This window comes from Podarcis cretensis (genome assembly GCF_951804945.1).
Source record: "Podarcis cretensis genome assembly, chromosome: 12".
Taxonomy (NCBI): domain Eukaryota; kingdom Metazoa; phylum Chordata; class Lepidosauria; order Squamata; family Lacertidae; genus Podarcis; species Podarcis cretensis.
Genome location: NC_137181.1, coordinates 57333132 through 57353539, shown reverse-complemented (window position 1 = coordinate 57353539; position 20408 = coordinate 57333132). Strand labels below are relative to the sequence as shown.

Below are 20408 nucleotides of genomic sequence, written 5' to 3'. Positions count from 1 at the left end.
TGATCTGTGACCACATTGTCTATGCTTCCAAACTCTCTTTGAAAGATGCGTGAGCGACTAAATTTTGGCACAGTGCTTGCACTCCAGCCAGTTTCCCAGCCTTGAACACTTCTTTGGCGAGGGCGGTATTTTCCAGCCACAAACATAATTTTCCCCTATGCAAAATACAACATGACCGGAAGACAAAATGTTGCACGGGGGGGAGATGCCATCTTATAACAATATGCTACGGCAGAAGGAAGGGAAGGACAAGTCTGTACTGGTATAAATAGAGCAACATCCTTTGTCTCACTTTGGACCACAAAAGGCTCTCATAGTGGAGTGTTCATACCTAAAAGGTGGGGTGGGGGTAATAACACAGAAACCAACTTGCAATCAAACCCACTTTCCTGGATTTGCTCCATTTAATTCAAGAGGACTTACTTCTGAGTATAGGTGTGCAGAGTTGCACTGAAAGTGTCAAGGACAAGGGTTCCTAGCTGTGTTCCAAGAAGGAATGGGAAGGCTTCTTGGAGCAGGGAGGGAAATGGTGTGAGTTTTGGAGCTGCTTGGCAGAAAGGAGCCCTGGCATCTGCAACGGCAGGCGCTTGCTTTTGGGAACTGAGTACATATCTGTGCTGCAAACAAACAATCTGACTCTGACTCCAAGAGACTGCAGCTCTGCCACATGGAGCTAAGAGCAATTGATTTATTTATTAGGAATATTTATAACTTGCCTTTCTCATTCAAAACTGAACCACTCAAGGCAGCTAGCGTTCATCAGAAATGCAAAGCTAGAATCATAAATCAAAATTAGCCAAGGGGATGCATAAAATTATTATTATTATTATTATTATTAATGATAATAATGAGGATAATAATAATAATTTCATTTATGAATCACTCCCCATGATGCATCCCAAAGTAATTTACAATATAGGGGAAATATATATGAAATTAGGGGCTTTGCTCTTGCTCACACTGCTCATCAACTGCCCAGACACTCCCCCCCAGTACCCCCCACCCCCAAGTTTCCTCTTCCCAAACCATGCAGCTACAAAGCTCTTTTCACACACCCCACACAAGCCCATTTCTGAGGCCACTTCCCTCTCCTCCAGCCCTGCTCTGCATCCCTCTTATTCAGGCCTTCCTGCTCCATTATGCAACCCATTTCCACTTCCTCTCCCTTTCCTGTGTCTCCCCACCCTTTTTTATTCAAATCCCTGTTGTTGTTTAGTCTAATAGTCATGTCCGACGCTTCATGACCCCCTGGACCAGAGCATGCCAGGCACTCCTGCCTTCCACTGCCTCCCACAGTTTGGTCAAACTCATGTTCGTAGCTTTGAGAACACTGTCCAACCATCTCGTCCTCAGTCGTCCCCTTCTCCTTGTGCCCTCCATCTTTCCCAACATCAGGGTCTTTTCCAAGGAGTCTTCTCTTCTCATGAGGTGGCCAAAGTATTGGAGCCTCAGCTTCACAATCTGTCCTTCCAGTGAGCACTCAGGGCTGATTTCCTTCAGAATGGAGAGGTTTGATCTTCTTGCAGTCCATGGGACTCTCAAGAGTCTCCTCCAGCACCATAATTCAAAAGCATCAATTCTTCGGCGATCAGCCTTCTTGATGGTCCAGCTCTCACTTCCATACATCACTACTGGGAAAACCATAGCTTTAACTATACGGACCTTTGTTGGCAAGATTCAAATCCCTGCTGTTGTTTAAAAGTGCCATTTTTCTCAGTGTCCCTCCCCTCTCACTCCTATGCCTTAGCCACTGGTGTTGTGCACCCGCCTTCTCTTTTGTTCCCCTACCCAACCCCAATTTAATGCAAATCTGGGATTCTGATGAGGCGCTATAAATCCTCTGATGAAGGCTGCGTGACGACAGCCTTATATTTCTATGTCTATAGGAAGACAGGTCTGTATAAAAACTGTCAAACAACTCCATATATAAAAACAAGACTAAACAACAGAACATATATAAAATGTGTTCAGATCCAATACAGATACCAATTAGGATAAAGACCTCCATTTAGAAAGCAAAATTAACCAAGAGGATGCAGGTCAGAAACCTGCCCAAATAATTTTTCAGGAGGTGGCATATGGATGCGCTGAGGCAAGGTGGGTGTCACAAATGGAAAAGTCTTTTCGCATGTTTGTACCAATCACACCTTAGCTGAGACGTGGAAGAGGTCCTTTCCCCATAAGGCCCTTAGTAGGAACATATGGCAGCAAATGGTCCTTTAACTATTCTCCCCCCCCCCTTTTTTAATAGTTCTTCGTTTATTTTTTTCTTAATACAGAAAATAGACTATCACTCCCAATTTCAGTGCCTCAAACGTAGAAAAGAAAAAGTATTCTGTATTTACAAATACAGAACTCTTATAGCAAAGTTGGATAGCCCTAACATAAAGGAGAACAGTTGTTGGTTGTAACAGAATCCCGTTAATTTGACAGCGACACACATCTTTCCAAATAGATGAGTCTTATTGTAGCCATATATTCCAGAATCCTGCAGGAGAGATTGTTCATTTGTAGGGATATTTGTCTACATTAGAAACACCCAACAGTCAGCTGAAAATGTTTATTTCTTTTTTTTTACCTCTAGCAGTATGGAGATGTTGAGTCAATTTTTGAGTGCAATTTCCCACACCTTATTAAACCATTTTTGGAAGTTTAAGCTGCATAGAGTTTTCTAAAACCCGGTTATCAAAGTGGAGCTGCTGTCAACAGAAAACTGATGAGAGTCTTACATAGCAGGTCTTTCCGCCCCTAATGAAAAGATTCAGTACACTGGTGTTTCTGTTGCTTGTGCCCACACTAGTTTAGAGATCTCATTAAAGATATAGTCCCAGAAAGTCAGAAACTTTAATACATTCCCACAACATGTATGTAGAAGAAAGACCGCCACCCCAGATCCCCTCTAATGGAAAGGAGGTGTGTGTGTGTGTGTTTTATATTCTGACTCGAGTAAAATACAATTTCTGCATGAACCAACTGCACAGGCTAACATTTAGTTCCCGGGCCCAATTCAAAGTGCTGGTTTTGACCTATAAAGCTCCAAAAGGCTCAGGATCACAATATCTCAAGGACTGCCTCTCCCCATATGAACCAACCTGGTCTCTGTGATCATCTTCTAAGGCCCTTCTTTGTGTGCCTCTTCCACGAAACATTGGAGGCTGGCAACATGAGAAGGGGACTTTTCTGTGGTGACTCCCCTCTCGTGCAAGGCTCACCTAGTGCCCACATTATATATCTTTAGCTGCCAGGTGAAAACATTTCTCTTTCTATGGCCTTTTAAATGTGTTTATGGTAAGGGGTTTGGGCGACGGGGAATTATTGGTCTGTTTTTGTTTTATTATGTATTTTGTGTTCTCATTTTCTATTTTTATTTTGTGAACTGCCTTGTGACCCTTGGATGGTGGTATACAAATAATAATGATAATGATAGTGATAATGATAATGATGATAATAATAATAATAGGATGAAAATTTTGGCATTTTTTTGGTGAGAATATTTCAGTCTTGTAAGTTTATTGGTTTTTAGGCCTAATGTCTATTTCCTTGTCTTTCAGATAAAATTCTGGATGACCCTCAAGAGGAATCAATGGAAATATACCGGGCACCAGCATTTATTTTCTGAATTTCTAGATTTTTAATCAGTTGGATAGTGTTTTAGTTTTACAGGCTACTTCTCTGTTGTTGTTGTTTTAAATACACCGATACAATAAAAGTCTTCTTATTTGCACCCAGTGTTTCATTAATGTAAGAAAATAGGTGCCTGAGTTGATAGGCCTCTTCATATAATTTTAACTGTGGGATTTTGGTCCTTTAACTATTCTGATCCCAAAATGTTTTAGGGCTTTAAATGTGGCAACTCGTGCTTTGACCAGTGCCTGCAAACAGATTGGCTGTCACATGCTCTAAAAAACCTTCCCAGTCAGTCGCTTATCTGCTATACTTTCTGCACCAGCAGTGATCAAGACCGGAATGATGTCTTTAAACTAATAATTCATGACCCATAAGAGCTTAAGAAGATTCCTGCTGGGTCCATTTAGTCCAGCATCTTTTTCCCATCGCTGGCCACCAGATGCTGCCATGGTGCAGGCAAGCAAGGCCTCCGCAGTTGGTCTGCAGGGGCACATTGTCTCTCAACAGGGATGGTCTATTTAGCCATCAGACCTAACAGCAGCCGATAGATAGATGGATGCACCCTCCCTTTTAAAGACATCAGCCAGCGCAGCACTTTTGTGGCAGTGAATGTTATAAATTAATGATAGAATGAGTGAATAAGTACTTTGGTTTGGGTCGCGGGCATCTATTGCCAACCCATTTTGCTGGGTGACTCCTGTGCGCCAGCATCAGGGACTGGCATCACTGGGCCCCTGCCAAGGTCTACACCCAAACAGGGGGCTGATCACTGGGCCCTCAGAGCCCCCCTTGCTGCTGTCGCCCTCTCTGACCAGGGCAGCAGGGGACAAGTGTGAGAAGGAGCATCCTCCTCCATCTGTGTCTTGGGCCAGAGGGGAAACACAAATGGGAACAAGTCTTTTTTTTTACTAGTAAGTCACTGTCTTTCAAACCCTGTCAGGTGGCCTCCAGGATGTATGGACAGGATAATGTAGACTCTCTGCGCAAACAAATCCGGATGAATGTTCACTGTTGTATAACCTCCCCGGAAACAAATGAGAACAAATGCACAAGAGAGCGGGCGTCGTAAAACCGCCATGCAACCTTTGTGCATGCGAGCCAGGATTAATGCTCAAAACACAGATCCCGTGGACTTAAAAAGGGACCAAAGAGTAGGCAAATGTTCAACACAATTTTAAAATCACTTGATTCCAGAACCTGACTACTTTATAGCCCATTCACTAACAGCACAGTATTTCTGGTCTACTTGTGAGTACCCTAGTCTCAGTGTCCTCATTGAGAGCCAGTGTGGTGTAGCGGTTAAGAGCGGTGGACTTGTAATCTGGTGAACCAGGTTCGCTTCCCCGCTCCTCCACATGCAGCTGCTGGGTGACCTTGGGCCAGTCACACTTCTCTGAAGTCTCTCAGCCCCACTCACCTCACAGAGTGTTTGTTGTGGGCGAGGAAGGGAAAGGAGAATGTTAGCCGCTTTGAGACTCCTGAAGGGGAGTGAAAGGCGGGATATCAAATCCTAACTCTTCTTCTTCTTCATTGCAGGACTCAGCAGGGAGGAAGAGGCCAAGACTGGGATGATCTGATTCTGCCTGCCATTGTTGGCCTCCCTGCCTTCTGCTCTGCCAACCCCCGTGGGACCAGCCAGCCAGGTCTTGGTGAGCTCTAGGTCTGTTCAGTGCCTGGACGAGAGACCTTCCACTCAGCCATGCCTTCTTTTCAGGATTTACAGTACTCCATTCCATTCCACAGCAATGGAGTGTGCGGATTCAGAGTTCTGTCCTTAGGGCTCCCGCAATCCTGCTAACGCCTCTGGTGTGTGGATGGTGGTCTTTGGGTCACAAAACAATTGACACCTGGAGAATAAGCTTCCTTAGTACAGTGGTACCTCAGGTTAAGAACTTAATTTGTTCCGGAGGTCCGTTCTTAACCTGAGGTACCTCCCGCTGCCACTGTGTCACGATCTCTGTTCTTATCCTGAAGCAAAGTTCTTAACCCGAGGCACTATTTCTGGGTTAGCGGAGTCTGTAACCTGAAGCGTATGTAACCCGAGGTACCACTGTATACCATAGATGTGTTTGGGAGGTATGTGCGTTCATCTGACTTAATTTTATTCATTTATTTCACTGAGCAATCTCTACTGCATCTACACACTTGCCTTTTACACTCTGTCTCATGTACGTGTGAACTATGGAGTTCCTGAAACTTCAACTGGAGCTGCCTCAAAAAGAGATGGCCAGAGTTCCGCCTGCGCCTTTCACGAACAGGCAGTGGCGTAGCGTGGGGGGTGCAGGGGGGGCCGGCCGCACCGGGCGCAAATTACTTGCCTTGCCCCGGGTGCTGACAACCCACGCTACGCCACTGCAAACAGGTTAGGTAAAGGTAAAGGTACCCCTGCCCGTACGGGCCAGTCTTGACAGACTCTGGGGTTGTGCGCCCATCTCACTTAAGAGGCCAGGGGCCAGCGCTGTCCGGAGACACTTCCAGGTCACGTGGCCAGCGTGACATCACTACTCTGGCCAGAGCCAGAGCCAGAGCTGCACACAGAAACGCCGTTTACCTTCCCGCTGGTAAGCGGTCCCTATTTATCTACTTGCACCGGGAGGTGCTTTCGAACTGCTAGGTTGGCAGGCGCTGGGACCGAGCAGCGGGAGCGCACCCCGCCGCAGGGATTCGAACCGCCGACCTTTCGATGGCAAGCCCTAGGCGCTGAGGCTTTAACCCACAGCGCCACCTGCGTCCCTGCAAACAGGTTAACGTGTAGTAAAACAGCAGCTGAAGCTTTTCACAGCATGGAGATAAACACCCATCACTTGCTAAGAGGGGCAAAGCATGATTTGCAAGGCTCAACTACAGCGATGGCTGGTTGCAAACAAATTTGAAATTGGAGGTATATACATATCCCCTCGGGGTCCCTTCCAAGTCCACAATTCTATATATGCGACATAATGTGCTCACTGCTGCCCTCGCTTGCTAAGGATCCGCGCTGCTGCCGAGCTGCGCTTGCACGCGCCTCCAAAAAGCAAGTGTTATCTTGGGTCAATCCCACGTAAGCGCAGCGAGGAGTGTTTTGGGCAGTCGCTGCCCGCAAATCCCCCCCGGCCACCCTCCAAAGTCTAATGGGAAGCGGCTCCTGCCTACGCGACACTCTTCCGGCTTCCAGAAGCATTTTTTAGCAAAACACCCTCAAAGGGGCTCGTTGCTTTCTTTTGATTTTTGAAGGTGCCTTCCGAGACAGAGAGCCGAGCCGATCCGTTACGCGCCGCTCTCTTTCCGCCCAGGCCTGGCAAGTTGGAAGGGTCCCCCATCGCCGGGATCCGCGGCGTTGCGCAAAGCCTGCCAACCCCTCGGTACGTCGAAGGAACATGCCTTTAGGATCGCGGCGGATCAGCGATTGAAAGCCGTGAAGACCGAAGGCGGATGCATGGCGAAAAGCAGCAGCAGCAGCAGCAGCAGCAGCAGCAGCAACTCTCCGTCTCCAAAGAAACGATGAGTTTTTAAGAGATCATCTTGGGGGGGGAGGCTTCTTTGCAGATGCAAATCGCGTCTCCGGCCAGCAGGAGGAAGGAAGGAAGAGGAAGTGCGAGCGGCGGCGGCGGCGGCGGCGAGGCTTCTGCGCGGGGCTTGTGTGCTGCGCGCCTTGGACTCTGATGATGGGATAGAAAGAGAAAGAGAGAGTCGCCCAGAGAAGCACCCAAACAAGCCGCGGTAAGAGGCCAACTTCTCCGGCGGAGCCCCCGCCGAGCGCGGCGCCCAACTTCCTCCTCCTCCGCGCCGGGATCCCCGGGCTGCTTGCTGGGCTTCGCGGTTTAGGATCGCGGGCAGGAGGGCGAGGCGGGCTGGCAAGACTGCACGGGCGCTGGCTCGGGGGCGCGGGCTGCTGCTACTGCTGCTGCCTTGGACGGGGAGGTGCAGCTGCGGGTTTCTTTTGCGGGGAGGCTGCCGTCCGCTCGGGAGCAAGTCCCGCCGAGTTGGCTGCGGGGGGGGGGGGTGACCCTGCTCCCTGCCGTGCGCGCGTCCGGGCTCGCCCTGGGGACCTGCCGGGCTCTACCTGCGCGGCAGGGGCTGGGGAAGGCGCGCGTGGGAAATGCGGCGGGGGGGGGGGGGGAGGCAGGGGAGCTGATCCTGCAAAGAAGTGCTGGCCGCCCGCAGGGAAGACTTTCAAGAGGAGAGGAAGGGGGCATCCGGAGAGCTGCGGAGTTGCGCGGGTGCGCTGGCGGCTCCTCTCCCCGGGAGGGATGGGGGGGGGGTCGCAGCAGGTGGCCTCCCCTCCCTCCTTTCTGGCCCGGAGCTGCCGTTTGTCCCCGGGGAGGGCGATGGAGGCGTCCGCGCAGCAGCCAAACAGGAGGGGGGGGGAAGGTGTGTGCTGTTTTTTTTTGGGGGGGGGATCTGTTCCGCCTGGGCGAGAGACCCGGGCAGCGCCTGGAGACAGGCGCCCGAGGAAGGAGGGGGGGGGAGGAAGGAGGACGCAGCTGCAGTTGGGGGGGGGGGGGGAAGCAAGCCTCTCCCCCCCCCCTCCGCGTGCTCGATCGGCAGCCGCTGCCTGCGCGTGGGGCGCTTGCCGGGGTCGGGGATGGGCGGGCGGGCGCGCCTGCCTCCGGGGGGGGGGGGCCGGCGTTGCCCTAGATAAGCGGCTTGGGGGCTGCTCTCTCGCCCTCCCTCTTCTCCCTTCTCACGAGCTCCTCTTCCTCTTCTCGACCCTTCCCCTTTTCCGCGCCTCTGCACCTGACTTCCTCGGCCCGCACGTGTGAACCCTGAGCCTGATGCGGGTCAAGACAAAAACCGCGCTACCAGGCTAGCTAGAAACGGGAGAGGGGGATGCCCCTAAGTTGTGGGGTTAGGAAATAGCTCAGGGACAGGCTCTTGTTATATGGCACCCTAAGCGAGGACCCCCACTAAATATTTTTTTTATTTTGACGCACATTCCTTTTGGTACAGTTGCTTTTTGAATTGATCTTCTCAGTAGGTTCCTGCCTTAAGTATTTTATTTTATTTTGCATCCTCTTAGCTTGGCACCCTGGGGGGGGGGGATGGACTACCTCCACTGCCTTAAACCTGATGCTGGCACCTTACCTGCCCCTACAATGTAGGGATATTTTATAAAGCAGACAATTTATGTAACAGAAAGGTAGCCGAAGGCATTTTGATGCCTAAGGGAGATTTGCAAGCGGGTGGATAAGGAGCTGAGGACTTGACCCCCCTTACCTTATTTCTTGTCAACTGAGTCTTGGCCTTGCCTCCTTACAGGTAAGCCCAGCCCTGTGTATAAATGTTGGTGGTGCTTGATATTTATGCCGCTTACAGGCCAGAATGGCTTCCAAGTGGCTTGCAAGCATGACATCAGTTATAAAACCCAAAATTAACGCACAAAACAATTTCAGCAAAAAGTTTAAAACACCCAGGTTTAAAATAAACAGTAAAACACACACATATATGAGAGAGACCTTTTTACTTGGAAGCAAGCCCCATTGAATTCAGTGGAATTTACAGTGCAACCCTCAATGGGAGCAAGCATCATGCCTTGATTCCTCTGTATCATTAGTTAAAAGCTTCCTGCTCCATCTTCTGAAAATCTCTTGCTCCTTCAAAAGAGGCTGTCTGTCCCCCCTTGCGGCTTTGTCTGCTTTCAATAGCCTTCCAAAACACTTGCTTGGTGCCAACTTCTGTTTTCTTCAAGGCCCTCCTTTCCTGTGAAGCCTTTGGGCCCAGGCCCCTTGTGCCCATCCATTCTCCCCTTGCCCCCAAGTATTATTTGAATTTCAGTGCTAGCTGCTTGGCCCAGGGCCTGCCCTTTGATACGCTCTAAAGCACGGGTGTCAAACACAAGGCCCGCGGGCCGAATCCGGCCCGCCAGACCTCGTCATGTGGCCCGTGTAGCCGCCGCCGGCTGCCAGCCTTCACCTTTTATTCTCACTTCTTCTTTTTTTTTGACACAAGAAAGCCGCCTCTTCAGCGCATGCGCGGCAGCCTACAAGCCAGAGAATGTCTGCCCTCTAGCGGCGCCGGCCGTTCTACACAGGAAACCTCCACTTTACACATAGTCCTACAGATACAACCGGCCCTTTGAGGGTGACCAAACTGCTGATGTGGCCCCCGATGAATTTGAGTTTGACACCCCTGCTCTAAAGTGTACTCTGCACACCATATAAAAAATCTCCAGTTTACAATATATATATATATACATATATATATACTATCTTGATTATGATGGAAAGTTCAGTAAGTTCATGAACTGCATGTGACACCCATCTTTCAGCGAATAAAGAGAAATGTCACTTACTCAATCACAACAAAAATTTGCAAATAATAATATAGTTTTATTCTGCTGCAGCTGGGCTCTGTATGGAATTGAGTGACTGGGCAGCGAGAGGCAGGTGAAAGTTACCAGCAGGACTTCATGCAAGAGCTGGCATTGAAAACCAAAAATCAGTTGCATTCATCTAGTTGAGTTTGCAGTACCAGCAATTACTTAACGATATTTCTGACTAAAAAGCTAAACTTTCATTCCAGGGCGTGACTCCCTCCAAAGAGAGTTTTGATAACCACAGTTTTTTATCAGTTACAGGGTTTTGTGCTATATATTTTTACTTAAGTTGCTTTTGCACTTCTATGGTTTTTTGGTGTGTATTTAAAATGTCTGAATTAAGCAATTTAAAGGTATAGCTGGATAAAGTTAAACACTTCACCCCTTCCCCATTTTTTTAGTGGGAGAGATTAAAGGGTATGCTGAACTCGTACATTGAACTCTTTGGCTGGATATTGTCCTGTGAGTGTATCAGAACTTCACCCACAATTGTAATTATTTTTCTTTATTTCTTTTCCACTACGGCGGGGGGGGGGGGGGAGAGAAAAATCCCAAAACATCACTTCTATTTTCTAGTGCTGTCTACTGAAACCATTTGAATTTCTCTTCTTCCATTTATGTGGTTTTTTTTGTAATTGGCAAGTTCTGAGTAGGCCATATTGTTGGGGAATGGCCTGTTCAACTAAAATTTAAAAGGACCTTTTAGACTGATTTGTGCATTTTTAAATATTGAATGGACCGAGTCAGCAGTTGCATGGGTGGGCTCTGTAAATGTATGGAGGAATAATTTGGTATTTCGTCACCTGTTATCTATAAGTATTTTTCTATTTCGACATGCTATATGTGCACACGTCGCTTTATCACCCAGGGCGAATCCATACTAATAATTTGCTGTTTCTTACAAGTATTAAGACATTCTCCTTCCATAGGATAACGATGTCTGACTTTAAGTTGCTACTCATAAATTATTTCATGGCGACTAATTAGGGCAGCGAGATCTTTGAACCTTCCAGGAGCAGCTGGCCCCGTGCTCTCAGCATCAAGCAGAATGAAGAGTGAGGTTTGTCACAGGCAGAGAGTTTTCTACCCCTTCCACTTCCGTGATATCATGCTAAGCAGGAAAAATGTGCTCAGAGTCTCTTTTCAATTCTGTAAAATTCACAGAACAACCTACAGAAAGCAGATATTGTAGAAAGCTTTGTTTCATTTTACTGCCATGGATGTCAACAGCCTCTACAGCCTCTTTATTCCCAGGGATTTCTGTTCAATAAAATTGCCCTGGAGCAAGGGGCTTGCGCACTCTCTCGCCTGTGATGCATCCATACCTTCTGGTAGCGCATGTAATGTGCCTCTCTCATCGTAAGGGAGGCATTTCTGGCCTCCTCCTCAGTTTATCAGGGTGCACATTTTCTCCTGGGTGTCTAGTGGGAGAAGGAAACTAACTAGACGGTTGGTTTCTTCTTGAGACAACGGTGCATGTAACAGCACTTCCTCACAGGGCTCTTTCTGTGGCAAACTTTTGTGTGCTTGTGTGGTGCCGCTCCACCCTTCCTTCCGCCTTTTGTTTGCTGAAATCTCTTGGATTGTGCAGTTTGAGCCCTTGCCGTGAGGGCTTCGGCTATTTTCTTTTGCTTTTAGGATGTGATCTCATGCTTTCCATGCCGGCAATCAAGTGATCCACTGGCCCCCCTCCCTTTGCCCTGGCATTCTCAAAGGAATCCATGAGCAACGTTAGGTCTGCATTTGAAGAGCGAAGGCCCTTGTAGGCCGCTGCACACTTACCTGAGAGTAGGTCCCATTGAACTGGGTGGGACTTCTTTCAGGGGAGCTGGGTGTAGGATTGCATCGCAGAGGGACATGGTGTTCCAGCACTGCATTGAAAATCAGGATGTCCTTTGTGTTCGGTGGGCCTTTGAAGTTACTGAATGAGAAAGACGGCTAAAATAAAGGAACATCTGGAGGCCCTGCTGCCTCCCAGCTTTGGGTAATTAAGACCATTCCACCAAGACCTTCTAAAATATCCCTTCGCTAATAGGCTGTACATGTTTCTATTCCTTTGATAAGACTTTTCGGAGCAGCCTGCCCAGCTATACTCAAAGCTGGTTTGCGTTTCGAAGTAAATGTGTTCCTGAACTTGCCTGTGCCAAAGAGTTTGAGGTAAATAACAGCATGTGGAACAAACATGATGTGTAGTTTGCGGTCCTCAAAATACTTGCTGTCTATAAAGGCCATTATAGATGAATGAAAGTTATTGAACATCTTGGGGAGAACCATGTGCTTTGCTGCAGAGATGAATCGTCGTGCTTTGTGAATGCCACCTTGCAGGTTGAAACATAATAAGGCTCCTTCCTTACACCAGGAAAGGACCGTTGCCCCAAGTCTTGTCTGCACTGGAAATATCTCAACATTTTTGGACCCCAGGCCAGCCTTTAGCTGAAGGGCACATTTGGCAGCTGACCGTTTTGTTTGTTACCATATCTTTGTATGGCGATTGTATTGTTGCTGCAACTCACCGTAGGTTGAGATAGGTCAGGTGGTGAACCATTAATCGCAGTGGTTCTCAAACTTGGCTCTCTGGCCGTTGTTCGACTACAACTCTCATCATCCCTGACCACTTGTCCTGCTAGCTAGGGATGATGGGAGTTGTAGTCCAACAACAGCCAGAGACTCAAGTTTGAGAACCAACCCACCACTTGGAGACCAGTGGCCTTTTCAAGATCTTGTGTTGCAAGTACTGTAGAGGTCTATCCTGTTAGCCGATATCTTTCAATTGCAAATGCCAAGGTTTAACATAGGAACTCTGTGCACTGAGCTAAACGCTCTATCTTGCTAGAAAGTCTTTTTAAAAGAATCATCTGGTCTTGTAATTGTTGCATGCCATGAAAGATTTTGTTTTCAACAGCTTTGCATAAAACTGAAGTAACAATCATTAAACTGTTATTGCCTTTTTGGCATTACCTTCCATTTTAGTTTCTTAAAAACTGTAAAACACTTTTATGCTTCTCCGGTTGTCTTTTTTCTTTTCTTTCCCACCTGACCCGTTTATTATGGCCATAACCCTTTTATTAGGACCAGTTCATAGAATCAGCAGAGCCTAAAGTCACATAAAGGAGCAGCCATAACACAGCTAAGCGGATCTGGAGTGGGTCTGTGCCTGGATGGGAGATGGGCACACAAGGCTGAGGAGGTAGAGGTAAAGCACATGTTTTGCATGCAGAAAACCAGTTCCTGTCTTTTCCAGTTAAAGAATCAGATAATTTGAAAGAGCTCTTCCTGAGACCCTGGAGAACGCCTGTTGGGCTTGGTTGGAAAAAATATATCTGTATGCAGGTATGTGGCCATTTCCTATGACGGTAATTTGGTCTGGGCCATGTCGCACCATGCTTTGAAGGCACTCTGAAGCTTTCCGTGACATCAGAGACAAGGCCCCAGTCTGCAGGGAGAACCAGGCCTTATCTATGGTGACCATTCAAAATCTGTGAATCCCTGAGTTGATTTCCCACAACAAACGTCTTGAATAAAAACAGCGTGCCTTAGAAGGGGCTATGCAAAGCCCTTTTCTGACACAGTTTTCTGCATCCTCGGAGGGTTTCCTGTCTCCATGTAATGGGTGATCATTCAGACATGCAACCCCTTACTTCAGCATTGAGTGGTGCAGTTCAGGAATAATGAGGATGTTATTTACATAAACCAGCTCCCATCATTGTTGCCTTCAGTTGAGAGTGTTTGGAGCAGATTGGCTAATGGCGGCCAACTTTCTCCCAAAGCCTCTTACCAAATTGTTGCAAGTTGCCGCTTTCTTTGAACGTCTCTGTGCTTTGCTCTCAAAACAAGCAATTCCATGTTTCTTTTATTTGGTCCTGGAAGCACTTCATTCCTTCCCTTCTGTGACCCTATTATTGTTTGACGTTGGTTGTTGAGGAGCAAGTTGCTCCTTGTTGTAAACTGGCACGGTTGAAGAAAATTGATAAGTTTGCGTTCTTTTAAGTAGAAAAAAGTATGTCAATTATAAGATAGTATTTTCCTAAATCCTGGTTGTCTGACAGCAGTTTACAGGAAATCTCACTTCCACCTTAGGAGGCCATTCAACAGTTCACTTGTAGAATGTTCAGCAAAGGAAGAAAAAGTTCAGTATCAATTGGGACCCATGCCTAGAGGACAAGACATTTTGCATATTTCAGCCTATTTTTGTTACTTTTTTATGAGAGCTGATTAATTAATGTTGTGCCTGACCTTTTAAGAGCAAAAATGCAGCACTTCCATTACAATAGATTTAGATTTGTGTAGCTATAAGAACATTCCCTGTACTGAATATGCTTTTAAAAAAGAAGACGAATTTGTGGCAAAAAGGGAAACGTTACGTGTGTGCTATTAAAGTACTAAAGATTTCTGTTTAGTTTCCCCTTTACTTTCTGCTTCTGGAAGTCTCCTGCCCCCCCCCCCCCCGCCTTCCTGCTCATTTTAAGTCAGCTGAGCAATAAACTTTTAAGACCTGGAATATTGGTAGGAATCAAATGCAATAAAATACTATGTATTGCACCGCTTGAGGATACCAACTCTGTTCATATCACAACCCTGGGTTTAAAAGGCAAGCGAATTTACTGCAAAGGCTGTAACTTTATCCTCTATTTAGTTCTCTGTGGTAGCTTGCTACCAGGGGGCCGCTATATTTGTAAAGTCCATTTTGAAAGTGTTAAAAGTGTGATTTATTGATATGCTGGCATCTTTAAAGTTGAACCACCGTGCTTTTGAATAGGAAGTGAAACAGGAAAAGAAATGTACTGCGGAAGCAGTTTCCAAATATTTTGTTCTGGTTTCTATTAATAAATTTTATTTTGTGCCTGTTTGCTAGTTTGAGACACAATTTCTACTCCTTTTTTCATTTTTATGCTGTAAACCTCCCTGGGATCAATGAATAATGGGTGGTGTAAAAATTTAATGTAGCTTGGTGAAAAACCTTCCTTTTAAAAGTTCACCACAATCCAGAACTGGATCTTTAACTTCTATTTGAGATGCCTTCATGTCTCCTACCACATTCTTTCAAATGTGAACTCAATGTGTTACTTCTGAGTAGATATTCATACCTGTAAAAAGAGATTTTTTTCAGTCAGGGGTGGTGAACCTGTGACTCCAGATATTCTGGAGCAGGGGTCAGCAACCTTTTTCATCCGTGGGCTGGTCCATCGTCCCTCAGACCATGTGGTGGGCTAGACTATATTTTGAAAAAAAATATGAACGAATTCCTATGCCCCACAAATAACCCAGAGATGCATTTTAAATAAAAGCACACATTCTACTCATGTAAAAACACGCTGATTCCCAGATCATCCACGAGCCGGATTTAGAAGGCGATTGGGCCGCACCTGGCCCCCGGGCCTTAGGTTGCCTACCCATGTTCTGGAGCAGCGGTTCTCAACCTGTGGGTCCCCAGATGTTGTTGGACTACAACTCCCATCATCCCTGAGCTCTGGCCTTGCTAGCTAGGGGTGATGGGAGTTGTAGTTCAACAACATCTGGGGACCCACAGGTTGAAGAAGGCTGTGGAGAGTCTGGTTTCCATCTTCTTTTGTCCTCAGCCAGCCAGGCCAATGACAATGGATGATGGACAGCATTAGAAACTCAGCCATAGTATTTCATCACCAAATGGCACCTTAAACTCAGGTTATGGTCACCACAAAAAGGTGCCCTTTTGTGGTGGAGTTCTATTAATAATAATAATAATAATAATAATAATAATAATAATAATATATTTATTAATTTCATTTCTATTCCTCTTTAGATGTTAAAGAACAAATCTTAAAGTAGTTTGCAATGCATTAAAACATGAAATAAAACAAATGACAAAATTTCAGATCCTTCTCTAAGTGACGTTTTGCTTTCCTGGCATCCGAAGATCTCCAATTGGTTGGAGTTGGACCTGCGCCAGTTGCAAAATGCACTTGGCGCCTGGCTGATTTCTAACACTGCCTGGGAGTATAGTTCCAATGGCAGCTGGAGGGTTATAGGTCCCCATCCTTGGTTTCGTACATTCCTTTCATTAAGGCAGCCTTTACTAGTCTGGACACCCTCCAGATAACTTGCTCTACAGTCCCAGCCAGTGAGTACTACTTTACAATGATTTGCTCTATAATTTTTATATCACTCTGGGATCCATGGTATTCAGTAAATAGAAGCTAGTTTTGAATCCCAGTTCAGCTGCAGAGCTTAGAATCAAAGCTTGTAAAACACTTTAAAATTATTATTAATACTGCTGCTGGGACTGCTGGGGTAGTTCAGTCAGTGGAGCATGAGACTCTTAATCTCAGGGCTGTGGGTTCGAGTCCCACATTGGGCAAAATATTTCTTCATTGCAGGGGGTTGGACTAGATGACCCTCGGGGTCCCTTCCAGTTCTAGGATTTTATTATGATTCTTTTTAAAAGAGGCGTGGGGAGACAATACTTCACACACATCAATTGCCTCCCCCCCTTCATGCTTACACTCTCCCTCTGCCACACAGTAGTAGTAATAATAATAATTAATAATTGCACCTGTTGTCCCTCTGCCACACAGTGAGCTGTTCTCCCACAGAAGCTGACCTCTGTAGAAAAAAAACTGTGGGCTGTGCAGTCGGGGAGGCAAACTCGGCATGTGTACCAGGCACTTATAACTAATTCCAGCTTCCTTACTGGAAATATGAAAAAAAGAAAGAAAAAAGCCTGGTGGGCACTTAACTAATTTAATGCAAGTATTTCATTTTGGCATGAATGTGTAGGATGCTGTGTTCTAGCTGTTGCATCATTGCTCGACTATATTTTGTCTCTCGGTTGCAATGCGTAGGAGTTCCCCTTGTGTACTCGCAAATAAGACAGGAATTTAAAAACACAATTTTTGTGTGGAGTGAACTGCACAGCCCTTAAAATATGACAAAGCCCCCCGTCCGAAATCCTTGCCGTCTAAATACTGTCAAAATAACACGGAAGTGGAAGGAGGACAGAAAAAAGATGTATAGAAAGTAAATGAAACATGCACCCTATATGAAGCATGTTGGAAATCACCTTTAAGGCATTAAGATAAGATAGGATATAAATATTTTAACAGAAATATTTTTTTGGGAAGTGAAAATAAACTTCGCACCAGAGGAAAACACATTAAAAATGATAAATTGTCAAGGAATGTTAAATAGACAGTTATACACAGGGCTTCTTTTTCCCCCATCCAGAACTCACCGGACCTCAGCTCTGGCACCTTTCAGGTGGAGGACAAGGGAGAAGTTCATGGTGAGGTCCAACACCTCTTTTTCTAGAAAAGTAGCACAGGTTATATTGTTGTTGTTTAGTCGTGTCCGAATCTTCGTGACCCCCTGGACCAGAGCACACCAGGCACTCCTGTCTTCCACTGCCTCCTGCAGTTTGGTCAAACTCATGCTGGTAGCTTTGAGAATGCTATCCAACCATCTCGTCCTCTGTCGTCCCCTTCTCCTTGTGCCCTCCATCTTTCTCAACATCAGGGTCTTTTCCAGGGAGTCTTCTCGTGAGGTGGCCAAAGTATTGGAGCCTCAGCTTCACGATTTGTCCTTCCAGTGAGCTCTCAGGACTGATTTCCTTCAGAATGGATAGGTTTGTTCTTCTTGCAGTCCATGGGACTCTCAAGAGTCTCCTCCAGCACCATAATTCAAAAGCATCAATTCTTCGGCGATCAGCCTTCTTTATGGTCCAGCTCTCACTTCCATACATCACTACTGGGAAAACCATAGCTTTTACTATACAGACCTTTGTTGGCAAGGTGATGTCTCTGCTTTTGAAGATGCTGTCTAGGTTTAATAATCTAACACTATTGCATACCTATAGGATAATCCTGAATCTCATGCAAGGTGGCTTTGCAAAATACCTCCCTGATGATACACCAGGTCCAGCTCTCACTTCCATACATCACTACTGGGAAAACAGGTTATATAGTTCTTGACTATAAGTGAGCTGTGCGAGATCCCAGGGATTCCAGGTACTTACCCAGAGTTCGTTTTTTCGTTTTGGAAAGGAGACACAGGTGGCTTTAGGATATATTGTTTATTTACACATCTATACCACCTGAGCCTACCAGGAGGTCCTGCTTCTCCCATTGCCACAGCCTCGGATTCCAGCCGAAATCAAGGCAGGCTTCCTCTCTCTGCGTTTCAGAGATTTTGCATCCAGCGTATAGCACACATCACTCTCAACTCTGCCTTTTTGTCTTTCTGTCTACCAGACGGTTGAGGGAGAAAAGCCCACCCATTCGCTCTCTGGCACAGAGCCACTTCCTTTGTTCCCTTGGCGACCCTTACTTAGTGGGCCATTACCAGGCCGGCCTGGCTATTCCAGCAATTGAATCCATGCGGGATCCAGGAATTAGAAAGGGGGGCTCAGGCATACAGCCCACCCACTCCTCAAACGCATAACAGTTGTTTAGTTAATGCACAGGTGTCTAATATATTCTGAAATAAGCTGCTGCCTTTAGAGCAGCCCATGTTAGAAATGTTGATTTTATGTACCTGCTTCTCCCTTGAGTGGATGGAGGCAGCATGAGCTGAAAGGCGCGTCGCTCTGAGCACTGTCGCATACATGCGTCGCATTCTCATGGCGTCCTTTCACTCTTGTTACCAAGAACGGACGACTTGTGCGTCCCTTTTCATAACAACAGCCATGATTTCAGATGGCAACTGAAGCCTAATAAAAGCTTAACTGCTGAAACAGTTCATCCCAAAAGGCCTCCTATTTTTTTTAACGAGCTCGCAGCCCCAAATATAAAACCGTTTAGCCTCATTATTCTAAAGATGGGATTTAGCATAGACCCAGATAGCCAGTGTGTGAGTTGGGCCTGGGATAAGGCAACGCGATCCTCATCCCCTGTTAGTACATAAACCACACAGGGGGTATTTTGTTCTGTTCTGTTTGGAGTTAAGCGGTATGTAAACATTATTAAATAAATGAATACATAACTTACTTGGTTTTACATATCTCACTACCACACAGTGGCATTTATTCCTAAGTTTTCTTGCTGCAAGAGAAAGCCCATACTGCCTTTACGCTATGTATGAGGCAGGTAATTACCATATTTTTCGCCCTGTAGGGCGCATTGCCCATAGGGCGCACCTAGTTTTTTTGGGGGGAGGGGGAAATAAAGAAAAAAAATTATTCCCCCCCCCCCCCAAGCGCAGGGCTGGGACGGGGGAAGCCTGAGGTACCCCAGCACCCAGAACAGGCTGCTCTCCGCAAGCCTTGGGAGCCCAGCAGGAACTCCCCCGGGCTTGCAAGGCTTGCGGATAGCTTCCTGAAGCCTGGAGAGTGAGAGGGGTCGGTGCGCACCGACCCCTCTCACTCTCCAGGCTTCAGCGAAAGCCTGCATTCGCCCCATAGGGCGCACACACATTTCCCCTTCATTTTTGGAGGGGAAAAAGTGCATCCTATAGGGCGAAAAATACGGTGAATCCACTAATTGCATGTTTAAGCACACTCTCCTGTAAACCATTGAAGGCTTGCAATGTCTTGACTCCATCTTGTACCCAGCTGGACTCTCCTTTAGACAGCAGAGTGAAGTCTAATAGATCTTGGATCTCTGCTATCCCTGATTGGTGCTTGCATATGGAAGCATTGTTTTCCAGTTTTGATTTTTGATCTAATGTGCAAAGGCCACTTGTAACAAATGTGCCAAAAGCATTAACAAAGATTAAAATGCAAAAGGCCTAATTGAAGCAATCCCTTGCGGTTACGTAATGTGGGCAGCAGTCAGAATTAAGCATGAAGTCCCTCAGTCTTGAAGGGACGCAGGTGGCGCTGTGGGTTAAAGCCTCAGCGCCTAGGACTTGCCGATCGAAAGGTTGGCGGTTCGAATCCCTGCGGCGGGGTGCGCTCCCGCTGCTCGGTCCCAGCGCCTGCCAACCTAGCAGTTCGAAAGCACCTCCGGGTGCAAGTAGATAAATAGGGACTGCTTACCAGCGGGAAGGTAAACGGCGTTTCCGTGTGCGGCTCTGGCTCGCCAGAGCAGCGATGTCACGCTGGCCACGTGACCCGGAAGTGTCTCCAGACAGTGCTGGCCCCTGGCCTCTTAAGTGAGATGGGCGCACAACCCCAGAGTCTGTCAAGACTGGCCCGTACGGGCAGGGGTACCTTTACCTTTACCCTCAGTCTTGGTGCGCTTAACTTTGTTGGGTTGCCTAGAACTTAAACTAATAGGAAATGGCATTCCTCCCCCTCCCAACCTGCCCCCCCCCCCAGTTCTGCCCTCTGTTTACTCATAAATCTGTCATTATTCCTCTTGTCCCTCCCTTCATCTTGGCTTGTTCTGATTCTGAGTATTCCTCAGCCATAACCATTTACAATTTGCAAAAAATCACATAGAAGAATGGGTGGGCATACTTGTGGGATCAGTGCCCCCCCTCCTGGTAGAATTCTGAGGTTTAGCACTTGCTCCAAGTGCAAAATAGTGGCTTGGTGTGGGCTTAACTTACAGTTTAAGGAGTGTGGCGCCTCTGA

General features: G+C 46.7%; 1 protein-coding gene across 2 annotated transcripts in view; it reads left to right on the top strand.

Annotated features, from left to right (window-relative positions):
- The first annotated feature begins 6663 nt into the window (after nt 1–6663).
- ELMO1 (engulfment and cell motility 1) overlaps nt 6664–20408 on the top strand; it is a 291965-nt gene continuing 278220 nt past the window's right edge. Inside the window, exon 1 of one of the 2 annotated variants that reach the window (XM_079947572.1) lies at nt 6664–7326. The gene's annotated coding sequence lies outside the window, so the exon portion shown is untranslated. The remainder of the gene's footprint in view (nt 7327–20408) is intronic. The other variant, XM_079947570.1, reaches the window with a different exon arrangement.